This window comes from Cryptomeria japonica, chromosome 7, assembly GCF_030272615.1.
Source record: "Cryptomeria japonica chromosome 7, Sugi_1.0, whole genome shotgun sequence".
NCBI classification, from domain to species: domain Eukaryota; kingdom Viridiplantae; phylum Streptophyta; class Pinopsida; order Cupressales; family Cupressaceae; genus Cryptomeria; species Cryptomeria japonica.
This window is the reverse complement of record NC_081411.1, coordinates 166,591,130-166,606,993: the sequence shown is the minus strand read 5'-3', so window position 1 is coordinate 166,606,993 and position 15,864 is coordinate 166,591,130.

The following is a 15,864-nucleotide window of genomic DNA, read 5'->3' as shown; positions in this document are numbered from 1 at the left end:
TTGTGAAACTCTCTAAAATGTGATTGTTGTTATATTGAATGTAATCTTAAGAGAATCCACCCACATCAGGTTTTATTGAGATCAGTCTTAGTAGGATACACACATGTCTATAATTACAATATGTAGGGTAGCTCATACGGTTTTTATTCTGAGATTTATTAAGTTTTCAATTTGATATCAGATACAGAGCTAGTGTGTGTTTGGGATCTCCAGTCCTTGAAAATTACAATCTACAGTTGTGTTGAACGCCAATATTTGTAGGATCCATCCACACTTTGTTTTCTTAAGCTCAATTTGAGTATAGCTGAGTATAGCTCAATTTGTGATACCAATTTCTATTGAACTCTCTACTTTTACATATTATTTACTTTCAACATATCTACAATTCATGCTTTACCAACTCTCTCTTTTTTTTGGTTTTATTTTTTTTTTGGTCATTTTCGTCTCTAATATTTATTATTATTTTTATTTGAATAAATATTTTATGTTTAAATTGATTATTCTTAAACATCACTTAGTTTAATGATCAAAGTTAAATTTTGACTAATAGACGTAGGACAACTATTTATTTTTTTGAGCTGGATAAGATGTAAAATTACTATTAATCATTTGACCGTTGAAAAGTGTGATATTTATGTAGAATGGGTTAGACTTCATGTGACAGTAAATTCCAAATATCTTTGTAGAAATTTGATTACAAAAATTAACATAAACATTTTTTTATAATACTATAGACAAATAGAAACTTGATAAAATGATAGTATACTTCCTACACACTAATTATTATATTGATTTATATTTGTAGACACATAAAATTGACCAAATTAATATTTAATTAATTATGTCTTTATCGCATGGGTAATTTAATCAATCATATTATCCTACCATTACCTTATAATTAATTAAATTTAATATCCCCTTTTCCCTTCTTCCAACTATTGATTCATTTCAATAAATCAAACTCACCTTTATGGAATATTCCATTCTTGTCCCTAATCCTAATTAGCTAAATTAATCCATGATTAATTGGGCTAATTTAGTGATTCCTACAAACCTATCATCTAATCCCCTCATTATCCTAATTAATCCAAAGCCTAACCAATGTTAGAATTTATTCAAATTAAAAATACTACACATCTACCCAAACCCACATGTGACTCACAAGTCACTTCACATGTCCACATCACCTTTGACCAAGGGGTTCTCACACGTGTGTGAGGATTCTCTTCCCCATAGAGCCACCCTACTATTTCCCCCTTTTGGCCAGTGTGTCATAAACTCTCTTCCACTAGCCCTTACACCTTTCCACAAGTGTTTTCACTTGTCATTTCTTTGTTTCTTTCAAGGTTGCTCACACATGTGTGAGCACACATCCCCCTCCCCCCTAGGACCTTTGTTCCTCCCAAGGTGGGACCACATTGACTTTCACCCCACTTCTCCTTGTGACACTTATCACAAGGCTAAGCCTTCAAACCTAGGACCACATTCTCTTTCAATCTAAGCCCTTGATCCCCCTTTTAATCTTGCCAATCCATTTCTAGGCTCCCAACTCTATAAACTGAAGCCTATCCATCAATCAAAGATCGAGTTTTTTTTGCATCCTCATGCTAGCCTTTTATCCACTTTCATCACATCATTACTTTCCCCCTTTATCCATATGCAAACATGTGTCGCCCTCTTGACATCATAAGCATCTCCATAGTATCCTTATCATACCCCAAATCCCACATATCCTTACTTTGTTATGCGAGTGTGAGCAATCCACACTTAACTCCACTCAATCTCCCAATCTTCATTTGACAACCTCAAAGCAATGTGGTTCATGGAGACGAGGAGGACAAGGAAGATCTAATGGCATTGGGAGAATATTAAGGGAAGTCTTAATGTTAATTCATTTTTATCTCTCATATGCTTCTATGTTTAATCTTTCTTGGTATCATTTTTAAGATGGTTTTGATTTATGTTGATTACTAATCTTGACTTTAACCATTTTGACGCGATACAATATTGATTGTACATTATAAGAAAATCATGGATAAATTTGTAGAATAAATGAGTAAATTAGCAAATAGAATGTAAGACATAATGGATGAGAATCTGAAATAAGATTTATCAGAAAAAGATAGCCCTTTCTTTGGCACAAAAATGTGTCACTATCCCCCATTCTCCATGCCAGACATCATACATGACCTTCGATCTCACACAAATGTTGGTGGAATTATTCTTCTATTACATGATGATAAAGTAGATGGTCTTCAAGTTCTCAAGGATGGCGTCTGGTTCAATGTCCAACCAATGAGCCATGCAATTGTTATTGACATTGGAGATTAGTTGAAAGTAACCTTCTCTCCTTTTCTTACAATACCTTCTTATTTACTCAAATATGACAATTTTCAAATGAGAGAATAATTTACTAATCTCCTTCGTAGATATCTTATGCAGTCATTTAATATTTTTAATTTTGTTGTTGTCCTAATTGTTATGAGCATACGAATAAAGAAAAGGTAGTTTTGAATTAAATATATATAAAAGTAAAATAAAAAGAAGAATCTAGATTCTTCATAACAAGGGCAAATTTTTAAAAAGACAATACATTTGAAAAATTGAATAGAAAGTATTGCTACAACAACAAAAAGGTAATAGCTAGATCAGGGCACTGTTTTGTGGGGTATGTATGAGATGAGAGAGAAACAACTCTATTTTGAAAATCAGATTAGTATGTTTTAATATATTTGAACATATGTAGTATCTACAGTAAAGTTTTCTCTATCTTTGTTTTATTTATTCTCTTGTTTTTTCCTCTTTTCTCCTTTGCATCATCCCTTCAACATTTTCCTACACAGGATGCATTGTTTTTTCATTACATTTTGTTATAATTTCTCTATCCCAAAATTGCCATGTATATAATATCTTTTAATATTTGGAATACAAACAATGAGAATAAAATAATATATATTTAAGAGCACAAAACTATGACCCTCTTATCATTGAGTGAATAGTTACTATCTTCTCACTACCTTTATGACTTCATGCTTCTAGTTTGAAACACTTTATTACCTCCCAAGCCTCTATCTTCTTGCTAACTGATTTGAGACTATAATCTTTGTGCTTTAACTTTATACTCAACAAATCTAGGTCCAATCATTGTGCATTTTATAACCAACTTATTTCATAACAAATTATCTAAAGGGTCGCTTTTATGGTCAAAGTGATATCATGTTTAGTGTTATGGAATTTCATAACATCATATTATTCATCTTAATATAGGTATAGATTCCCATCTAGGTCTACAACTTCCTTCCACTATGACCATTCATTTAAATCTATCATTGTCTTACCTTTTGTCTCTCAACACTATTCACTAGCATATCATGCTTTGTTCTTTTTTCTTGTGTTTGAGGTTGTTGGATTGTCTTTGTCTTTGTGTTTTAATTGATCATTAATGGTATCTTGTTCTTATTTATACCAACATGTATTGCATATTCCTAAATCTCTTATCTATGTCCATAGTAGTCCTTTAACATCTATGTCTCTTCTTACAAGATTTCTAACTTTGGCACTAGTTTGAAAGTTCATAGTGGCAGAGCCTCTTGACTATGTGATTGCTTGATGAGATTGATGAAACTATCATTTTCACTTTTATTACACAATCCTCTACTTAATATCTATCTAGAGCCTCTATGTGCCTTTCATTTGATCCCTATCCACTTCTATCTATTTTATTCCAAACGTTATAGCATTACCCTTATATATTCATTGTCCCTTTGTCTTTTTGGTATCTCTATCTTTTACTTTAAAGGGGTCTTGTAGATTCACACACAAACTTTCATATACATTGGATGACATGATAATAGTATTAGGTATCATTTCCTTGAAATATTGATAAATTTGATTGAAATGCCAACAAAGATGACTAAGACATAGTGGTTGGAAAGAAAACTCACGATTCAAGCTCCTCAATGCCAAGAATGGATTCACTTTCCCAACCACTCTTCCTACTGACCCTAATGCTAAGAAGGAATATAAGCACAATGCCAAAGCAAATCATGCAATCCTCAGTGGACTATCAAACACATAGTTTGTCAAAGTCATGCACTGCACATCCACCAAAAAAACATGGGACAAGCTGCAAAGGATATATGAATGAGATGTTAAGGTAAAATAAACCAAATTGCAAAATCTTAGAGCTCAATTTGATGGTTTGAAAATGAAAGAGGAAGAGAAAATAGTTGATTATCTACAAATGGTAGATGAGACTGTCAATGCAATAAGAGGTCTTGGAGAAGACACTCCAAATGCAGTCATAGTAAAAAAGGTGATAAGATCACTTATATCTAAGTGTGACACTAAGGTCTCTGCTATTGAAGAAGCTAAATATTTAAAGACTCTCTCCATGGATGAGCTATTTGGTTTCTTTTCAGCTTATGAAATGAGAACAATGAGTGGTGAAACTTCAAAGAGAGAGGATTCCTTCAATACTACCAAGAAAGGGAAGGAGTTAGATACTAGTGCAAAAGAAGATGACTCCGATACTACTGAAGCTAACTTTGTTAGGGAGCTCAAGAAAGGATCAGGGAAATACAAAGGTAAACTTCCATTTAAATGTTTCAATTGTGGTAAGATTGGACATTTTGCTGCTAAATATCCATATGGAGAAAAGGGAGACGATGAGAATCAAAATGTGAAGAGCTCTGGTAAAGGAAAGGTGAAGAAATCTTTTAAACCAAGGAGAAGAAATTTTAGAAGGGAGAGCAACCTCTACACAATGGAAAGTGATGTCATTGATGAAGAAAGTGTGTTTGATGAGTGTTGCAGTGAGGATGAAAGAGAAGTCAACATGTTTATGGCACAAGAGGATTTGGATAAAGAACATATGAGTAGGGATGATGAAGAGGAATTTGAAGCTAAGGTATATCTTGAGGGTGAACTTGTGAGTGCACTTGAAGAACTCAGAAAGGTGAGGAAAGAATACAAAATGTGTAGGAATGTTACTTCTTAGGAACAAGACCGTTTGAATAAGTGTATTGAGGAATCTAAGAAAAACATTAAAAATATAAGAACGCAATTGGAATAAGCCAAGAGAATTCTTTAAGTGACAAAATAAGATTTAGAGGCCAAAGAAAATGAATGCCAAAATTTGAAGCAAGAAATTGTGAGTCTTAGAAAAGAGCTTGAGAGATGCAATGATGAGCTCAAGGTGAGAATCACGTATGAGGGCAACACCAACATATTGGATAAGATGTTGAACAAGAAAAAACACTCCAAGGATATCGAAGGTGTTGGATATGATATTGGTAAATGTTCTACAAGTAAGGACTCATCAAGAAAAAAAAATACACTTTACCTCTTCAAATGAAAATGACAAAGGACAAACTTTCACTGTCAGCAAGCCCACTGAGAAGAAGATATATGATGTTGCTATAAAGAGAAAACATGCTAACCCAAAACAAAAAGCCAAAGTGGATGATAGAGGCTTCTTAAAGGTCAAGGACATGAGGAAGAGCTCAAAAATACCTAGTTATGTTGCTTCAAGGAGACCAATGAGGAACAACTTCAACAATTATTGGTATGTACCTAAATTCCATGGCTACTGTTACAAATGTAATACTTATGGTCATAAAATTGTAGAATGTAGGCTTATGCATAGGTATCCTAGTTTTGAAAGTAGAAATCCTTTTACTGCATTTAGAGATGTAAATGCCATTTTCTATCACTGTAATGGGATTGATCATAGAAGTCACGAGTGTAAGAGAAAGTTTTTTCATTCATATAGTAGTTATCCCATTTCATCCTTCAATAGAAATGTAAGATGTTATTATTGTCAAAACCTTGGTCATATTACCAAACATTGCAAATTAAGAACTGTCAAACATAAAAAGACAACTGCAGTTGAACCAAAAGCTACATCAAATCATATTAATACAACAGAGAAAAGAAATGAACACAAACAAAGATGGGCAGAAAAGAAGAATGATCAAAAGGAATCAGGTCTAATAGTTTAAACAACCTTGCATGTTGAAAGAAAAAATCTCTAGGTTCTAGATAGTGGTTATTCCAATCGTATGACTGGAGATAAGAAAAAATTCACTAAGTTTGAGGATTGGAATGGAGGCTTGGTGAGGTTTGAAGACAATTATTCCATTAAAGATTGAAGAGGATAAAATCGTGAAAGGTGAGATTAGATGGTTAGAAATCCAAAGAAACATTCAAAATGCAAACAAAACCATTTTATACCTTGCAAGCTATCATCTCCCTCGAATTGAGCTTGATGAAGTGAAGGCCCCCCTTGATGATGCTCCACTTGATGTGCTCCTTTGATTGATTTGGATGTGGATTGCTCTCCATGTGCTCAACAAGATAGGTCGGATCAATATTTGGATTGGATTGTGATAGATAGATGATGATTTGGATTAGAAGAGGATGAGGGAAGAAATAGGCAACATGACAATGCATGAGAAGTGGATTATTTGTGAGGAGAATAGGCTCCAATTTATAGATTGGAGAAGGTCAATGGAGGGCCAAGATTGATTTGATCATGAAGGGTTGAGATTGATTTGAGATAGAAGGCATGGATGAAGGGTGCCTTTGGAAAATAAACAGGAATAAAAATTCCTTGAGAAAAGGGGGGAAAGGAAATTTGAATTCAAAATGAGGAATTAAAAATTCCAAAATAAGGATGCTTTGAGGGATTCAAAGAAATTTGAATTTCTTTGAGAGACTCAATGTTGATGTGACATGAGTGGGAATTAAAAATTGAGGGATAATGATAAGCATGATTATGAGAGATTCTAGAAGGATTAATTAGGTTGAGTGGGATTAGAAAAAGTGATTTGTAGGAATCACATGACTAGAATTAATTAACTGAGTGGGGTTTAGAGGAAATAATTATTGAGATGACTTTAGAAGAATAGGGGAATAATTAATTTATTTGATAAATTAATTATTGGATAATAGTGATAGAATTAATTAAATTAGATTTAATTAATACTGAGAAGAATAAGGATAACACAATTAAGTCAATTAATTGTGTTGATAGGCTTAAATTAATTAAATATTAATTTTAGGTGTCTACAAAGATAAAAGGTAAAGGTACATTGAATATAGATGGTAATATGAAAGCTCACAATGTGTATTATATGGAGGGACTAAAACATAACCTGCTAAGTGTGAGCCAAATGTGTGATAGCAGATACGAGTTTACTTTTGACTCAAAAGGCCGTGAAATCAGAAAAGAGAGCAATGGACAATTAGTTGTAGAGGGAAAAAGAACTGATGGAAATGTATATAATTTGAAGGAATGTTTTGAATCTCATTGCATGATGGGTCAAGTTTATGAAAGTTGGCTATGGAATAGGAGGTTAGGACACATTAATTTTGACAACTTGGCTAAGGTGAGTAATAAAGGGTATGTACGTAAGACACATACCTCAGATTATCAAGCCAACTAATACCTTATATGATGAATGCCAAAGAGGAAAGAAAACCAAGGTGATTTCAAAGCAAATAAGTACTCAACAACAAGACCTTAAGAACTTATGCATATTGACTTGTGTGGTCCAACCGAAACAAGAGCTCTCAATGGTGAGAAATACTTTATGTTGCTCATTGGCGGCTTCTCAAGAATGACATGGGTTACCTTCCTTCAAGACAAGTCACAAGCCTTTGAAAGATTTAAAATATTTAGAAAAATGGTTGAAAGAGAGAGAGTGGTTACAAGTTGAAATGCCTCTGATCAAACTGAGGGGGAGAATTCACATCAAATGAATTTGAAGGCTATTGTGAAAGGCATGGAATCAAAAGACAATATCCATCTCTTAGGACACCACGACAAATGGTATTGTGGAGAGAAAGGATACAATTGTCAAGGAGATGGCTAGAACCATGCTAAATGAATCAAATTTACTTGATGTATATTAGAAAGAGGTAGTCCACACTATCATATACACACTAAACAAGGTGCAACTAAGAGTTAATAGAAAAATGACTCCCTATGAACTTTGGTATGACAAGAAGCCCTCAATAAAATACTTCAACATGTTTGGAAGTAAATGTTTCATAAAAAGAGATGAAGTTGTTTTGGGTAGATTTGAGTCAAGATGTGATGAAGTTATCTTCTTAGGGTACTCAACTCACAACAAGGCCTACGAATGTTTCAAAAAGAGGTTGAATAAAGTGATTGAAAGTCTACATGTGAGAGTGGATGAGGATTTGCATAAAGGAAAGTAAAACACAATAAATCATATTGAAGAACCATATGTAGAAGATGAAGAGCAATCTGAAAATAAAGAAGAAGTGCCTAGTAAGGAACCAAATAGGTATGTACAAAAGAACCACCCTAAAGGTCAGATTATTGGCAACAAGAATGAAGGTGTGCAAACAAGAGAAGACATGCAAGGAACAATGAGAAAGTAATTTTTTTCCTCATGACTGAGATGAAACCAAGGAATTATGATAAAGCTAGCAAGAGTGAGAAGTGGATAGAGGCTATGGAGGAAGAGTTGTTGTAGATTGAGAAAAACAAAACCTGGAAACTTGTACCAAGACTAGCAGACAAAAATGTCATTGGAACTAAATGGGTGTATAGAAAAAAAATTAATGAAGAAGGTAAGGCCATAAGAAACAAATCAAGGCTTGTATGCAAGGGGTATGCCCAAGTTGAGGGGATTGATTTTGAAGAAATATTTGCTCAAATTGTAAGACTTGAAGCAATCAAAATCTTTTTAACATTTTCAGAATATAAGGGATATAAAGTATATCGAATGAATGTCAATTATGCCTTCTTAAATAGAAATCTTGAGGTATACATAGAGAAACCTGAAGGATTTCAGCTACATGAGGAACAGAACTTTGTATGTAGATTGAAGAAAGCATTGTATGGTCTAAAGAAGGCTCCAAGAGCATTATTTTCGAGGTTGGATAAGTATCTACATCAACAAGGTTTCAAAAAGGGGTGTGTTGATAACAACTTGTATATAAAAATTGATGGCAATCTTATGATCATAGTGGTTGTATATGTAGATGACATCATCTTTGGGGGCAACAAGGATGCTCTATGCAAGCAGTTTGTTGATCAAATGCAATCCGAGTTTGAGATGTCCATGCTTGGTGAGCTATCACACTTTCTTGGTTTTCAAATATCATAGTTGAACAAAGGTATGCTCATCTCTCAAACCAAGTATGCTAAGGATATGTTGAAGAAATTCCAAATGGAAGATAACAAGCATGTTAGTACCCCCATGGTTACATGATGCAAACTAAGTAAAGATGATGAGCCGCCCAATGTAGATTAGACTTTGTATAGATCCATGATTGGAAGCCTATTGTATCTCTTAGCCTCAAGGTCGGATATAGTTCAGGCAGCGTGCATGGTTTCAAACAACTCCTAAGCAATCACATGTCAGTGTTGTAAGGAGAATCTTCAAGTATCTGCAAGGGACACTCGATTATGGCATATGATATCCAAATAATGGTGAGCTCACTCTACAAGCCTACACTGATGCTAGTTGGGTTGGTTGTATTGATGATAGAAAAAGTACCGGTGGTGGAGCCTTCTTCCTTGGAAATAGGTTGGTTTCATGGCATAGCAAGAAGAAAGAGTCGATATCCTTATCCATTGCTGAAGTTGAATATATAGCAGTTGCAACATGTTGTTCTCAAGTATTATGGATGAAGCAAATACTTAAAGATATTCAGGTAGAATTTTCAGACACTATTTTTATTATGTGTGACAACTCAAGTGCTATCAATATTTCAAAAAATCCAATTATGCACTCAAGGACTAAGCACATTTCCATTAAATATCACTTCTTGAGGGAAAAGGTTGTTGATAAGGAAGTGAGAGTTGAATATGTATGGGTAGGAGAGTGGGTTGTAGATATATTTACCAAGCCATTGCCCAAAGATATATTTGAATATCTCATACTCAAATTGGGTGTTGTCCCACCTTCCTTCGACACTTGAGCGTTTTATTAGGATTGTGGTTCAAGGGGAGCATATTGTTTTATTATTTTCATTCTTGAACCTCATGCTTGTTCTCAAGGGGAGATCTGAATTTTTTATAAGCACTATTGGTACTACTTTTTATATTGTAATAATGGTTCATCTTGCTCAGCTCTATAGTGTCACAAGTGCAAAAAGCATGTTCCCATTAGAATCAAGCCCAACAGAGCCTATAATGAAAATCAGTATGTTATCACAGGGGGAGAGAGATATCAGACCCTTTGCCATTGTTGTCAAAGGGGGAGAAGAAGTTTGCGTGTGTTGACATCAATGCCAAAGGGGGGGATTGTTGGCAGATGTTGTCATTGTTGTCAACTAGGTCAAGCAATTGCAGGTTGCAGAAGTATTAATATGCATGTGTTGTAGAGGTAAAAATGGTTTGGGCTCACACTTTACATAGACTTCACAATCTGTTGGATCCATCACTTTTATGTTGCAGATTGAAAAATCCTTATGTTTACCAGTGTTTGCGATTTTGCTAGTCAGGTTTTTGGTTGACCCAACTCCTCGCGATTTAGTGAAATGGTAGATTTGTGACCGCAAGAAGAGGATTATTGTTTTAACCATTTCACAGTCAACATTTTTGTTAACCTAACTCTTGTGCAAAATCACGAAATGCTTTTATGTCTGTCGGGCCCAATTCCCTCATGCCTTTGCAAGTATTCACATGTTTCAGATGGCGATCGCTCATTGGTCCTGTTGGTCCACCTTGGTAGTGATGTGTTGACTGCGTGTGGGCCCTCCTCTTTTTATGCGCTCAAATTTTTTTGCCATTTCACAGCTAAATAGTTCAAAAGGTGACTATGGCCCGCGACACTGTGAAAAGAGAAATGTGACCATGAAGAAAACAAAAGATTTTTTGGTGAGGGTTTAATGGCTGTTCTCTCCATTTCTCGACAGTGACCACCAAATATAGTAAACCATATGTGAAATGGAAATGAATGTTGTGTTTTCACTGGATCACAGGTCAAACCTTCCTGTTGACCCGACTTGCTACAAAACTGTGAAAGGCTTAAGGCTTTCGCCATTATGCAAAGATGACTGCCAAAATAATTTAGCTGCTAGAGATTGAGCGAAGGGTTTTAGGCTGGTATGACCTTTAAACCTCTTAGCGATAAAACCCTACTTGTGGGTTTTGACCAAATGTGAAGATTTTAGCGACACGTCTACATGTCGATAGGAAAAATAATCCATGTGGTGGTTGACCATGTTTGATCAGATGATTTAGATGACAAATATTAAGGCACACAATCATTCAGATGTTCAAAAGACAATTCAAATATGTAGATGTCGGTGTTCATAATGCACTTAAATTAGGTGGTTGTCAATCCAATTAAACTAGGTCGAGAAAGGATGGAGAATGCATTAATGACATCCATGTTGTAGATAATTGTGTGGCTCGAGATGATCAACAGAGAGAATATTAGATCTTATGGGTAGATGAAGATTACTAATTTTTGTAATCTGAGTACAGAGAATGATCAAGAGACAGGTAGGATGTATTTAATATGGGTGGCCAATCTGAGAACATTTTAAGGACAGAGAATAAAATCTTCAGTGGTGATGATCTCTAAGATGTAAAAAGAAAAAAATATTTTAAATTCTAATTGGAGGGAAAATGTTGTTGTTGATTGAACAAAGGAGATGTTATGAGATTTGACAAGGGCAGTTGAGGTAGTTGAATTGGCAGAGATAATGTGTATAGTAAATATACAGAGGTGTGTATTTAGAGGAGTGAAGAATGTTGAAAAAGAGATAGTTGTAGAGTAGACAAGAGTGAATTTAGTAGAGTGAGAGATAGAGTGCATTCAACAGAGGTAGAGAATTAAGAAAATCAAGAAAAGAAGAAGTGTAGAAGATGGAGAAGGACAGAGAGGAGACTTCAAGCAGAGAAATTGAAGTCTACAACAATAAAAAGACTAATTTGTAAAGATTAGAAAGCAAAATAGAAACATTCAAGAGCAGCAATGCATGTGTGTCCATTAGAGTCCAAGGGTTACAAAATTCATTTCATTTGTAACAAGGTTATTCATTGTAATTGTTTATTGTAGTCACATAAATCTGTCCACTTAATTAAATGAATACTTAGTATTTATTTGATTATTTAACCATCACTTAATAATTAATTAAATTAATATTTAATTAATTCATCTTAACCCTCTTCTCCTATTAATTAAATAAATCATTCAATTTATTTGATTTAATTCACTTAACCAAATTCAGACCATTAATTAAATAAATAAATCATATTTATTTAATTAAATATTCTCTCACATTTAAATAAATTAATATTTATTTAAATCCCCCAAAATCCCACCTCTCACATTTAAATAAATTAACATTTATTTAAATCACCTTTATCCTCTACCCACTTGCATTTTCCTACAAATGCAAGTTGCACAATTATTTTAAATAAATAATTTATTTAAATCACCTTTATCCTCCACCCACTTGTATTTTCCTACAAAAGCAAGTTGCACAACTATTTTAAATAAATTATTTATTTAAACTCCTATTTATCCTCACCCACTTGAAACCTTTAATGGTTTCCCTTAAAGTCTTCAAACTTGATGGCTTTAAAGTCTTCAAACTTGATGGCTTCCTTCTATAGTCTTCTTAAGCCTTTAATGGTTTCCCTTAAAGTCTTCAAACTTAATGGCTTCCCTTAAAGTCTTCTTAAGACTTTAATGGTTTTCCTTAAAGTCTTCAAGCCTTTAATGGTTTCCCTCAAAGTCTTCAAGCATTTTAATGCTTTATCTTCCTTTTTCTCATTTAAATAAATTAATATTTATTTGAATATTTATCCAAATGCAAATTACACCATTTAATTGAAATAAATGATTTTATTTTAATTCAAAATACCAAAATTCCTCCCACTTGCATTTTCCTACAAAATCCACTTGCATGCCTAAAACCCCTTCTAGATTCTTCTAAACCTTTCCTAATTAACCTAATCCATCCCCTAAATATTGTCACATTCCTAAGCAAATTGGAGTCACTTCTCAAAGACTCCAAAGTCTTTAAAAAGCAATTAATGCTTTGTGTATTCAACAAATTAACCTCTAAAGTCTTCCAAACCACTTATGGCTCTTACATGACCATTAATGGTTAATTCCACTTGCACCCATGGTTAAGGACTTTGACCCCTAACTTAACCCTCATGTAACCCATGTGTCTCTTCAAAGCATTTATTTCTTTGACTAGGGTAACCATCATGTCCCCTCAAGCATTTAATGCTCCTTATCACTCCTCTCAAGCCTCCTCATGGTGACACTTGTCAACATGGGATTGGGTTGAAAGTCTCATAGAGATTGAATATCTTTCAATCCTAACCCTTGTTAAGATTACTCAATCTTAACCCTTCATTTCCCCATTTCTTCTATAAATAGAACCCTTCTCCTCAAGCAAAGGAGGAAGCATTAGAGTATTGTTGTTATACTGGCATTAGCATAGAGCTTTCTCATAGCATCACTATCTACACTTGCATAGCATTTGCTTATCATATTCAACCATCTTGAATCTCCATATGGCATCCATGGCTAGTGCTAAAAGCTGAGAGCTACACTCATTTGGGACTTGGAGAGGAGAGGAACAAGGGAGGAGCAACTATGAGCATCTTGATTAGCTATTTTATTATATGTTTAGATGCTTTCTATTTTATGCTTAATATCTCTCTTGATATGCCTGTTTAGGATAATCTTTTGTTGCTAACACTAATGTTTGTTTCTTGTGCCTCTGTGTGTGTTGCCATCAAATAGATTTTCTAATCCTTTTTGCAGAGCATCATTTGGTGAGCCTGACGTGAATCCAAACACCAAAAAGATCAACTTTTTTTTTTTAACCAATAACATGTTTGAATGTTGAAAATGTCACACAGGTTGCACTTTTGACACTGTTTTGGTGCGTTTGACATTATTTTGGCGCTATTCACCCTGTTTCAGTGCTTTTGCCTTCTCTGTCTTTCCCTTTCTTTTAGTGCGTTTGTGTTAAATAGCGCCTCTGTTCAAACGCAGACTAGCGCTATTGTAACAGAACGTTGTACAAATCACCTTGTAACCAAAAAAAAAAAACTAAAAAAAAAATTAGGCTTGTAGAAGCCCACCAAATAGGCAGATTTTACTAACTATTTTTCTCTTTTGTGTAGATTTAAATTAGATTAAAAAGTAGATTTATATTTTTTTACTAACTTGTTTTTTAAGTTGGTTTTAAAAATGAATTCACTTTTTATTTTGGTTTAAAATTAACTTCACATTTCAAATTTGGGCTTTTAAAAAAGAATCACACATTTGTTTGGGGCTCTTAAAAAGAATTTCATTGTTCCAAGGTAAAAAGAACCACAAACTTATACAAAACAACTTTATTTCTTGCAAGTTAGGAAACAAACTTCGTTTTGGTGCTTAAAATCAACAAAACAAAATTTATTTTCTTGCATCAACTTAAAAGAAATTTACAATCAACACTTTGTTTTGGGCGATCTAAAAAGAACAAGCCATTTTTCCTTCAAGCTCAAAAACAATTTTACTTCAAGCAAGACGTGTTTTCAATTCAGTTGACTAGGATTTCAAAGTTCCTAGTTTACAAAATATTTTGCCTTTGAAGTTAAAAAGAACACCATGACTGTTGGAGCAACATCTCCAAATAGTTAGATCACATTGCAATGACAGATTAAAAAGAACAAGTGAATTTTGTGTTTGGCACACTTGTGCAAAAGAGTCAGTCGAGTGGTCCTACCTCTAACACACACTATCCTCTCCCTTGGCTTTCGTGGTCCTAGGTGCAAGAGAAAAGTGTTAGTAACACTCAAAATTTTATCTTTTAAGAGAGGCCTGCCAAGGGATCGATACTCTTGGGAATGACCTCGAGCGGTAAATCCTTCGAGCCGCTATAGAAATCAGGTGAGAGCGAAAGCTGTAGCCTTGGGTATAGCTGTTCCTACAGTGTAACTAGCCGAAAGGAAAAATGGGCCCCACCACCAGTTACAAGGCTCTTAAGTGAGTCACTGCAGAATGAACTTATGTCCAAAAACATCGAACATGACTAAACACCTTTAAGTAGTAGCCCACCCGTTCTATTGATTGAGGATATTTGCGATATAATTTAGTGCAAGAGCATAGATGGTTTTGCTCCCAAGATACTCACCATACATATTTCCTTGAGTAGAAACATAGCTTTTTGAAAAGTCAATTGTGGCTTGATAAAAGTGGTGACTCCCCCATCATAGGGATCATCTATTTGTTATGCTCGTGCAAGACTTAGTATATCACATCCTTACCTGCCACGGCAGGATTCATAAGGTATGTAGTACCAAAGTCGAAGAAATATCAAGATGTGGGCTAAATTTATCACAACTGGCCATTTGACCTTAGGGATAAAAAGTGTTTGAAGTGTGTTCGTTTTAGTCAAGACCAAGTGCAAATTGAGCCGACTTCAGGCTTTGGAAATACACCTTAAAATACATCTAAAGGAAGGGTTATATAAAAGTCCAAGGATTGGGTTGATCTAGACCCATACTCATTTGTGCCTTTGGGGCAACATTCTTGTGTTTGTGTGCTTGCTTTGTTTTCTTGTCAAAGAAAAATCAGAAAATCACTTCCCAAAAACAAAGTATTCATCCAACCAAACATCTGTCAAAACAACCAAAAACATCAAAAAACAAGGTACAAACAACAAAAAGTCAAATTTTATGACCATTCTTCACATCTTGCAAAAGAAGAAGCGTCATCAGAATATCAACTTGAAAAGAAGACCATTGAGCTCAAAGGCTTTGATCAAAAGGAGGAAATTCTTCTATATAAATAGACAAATCTTTGTCTCACATAGAGTCTTTCTGCGTCACATGCGTCTCTACCTTCAAGGAAAAACAAA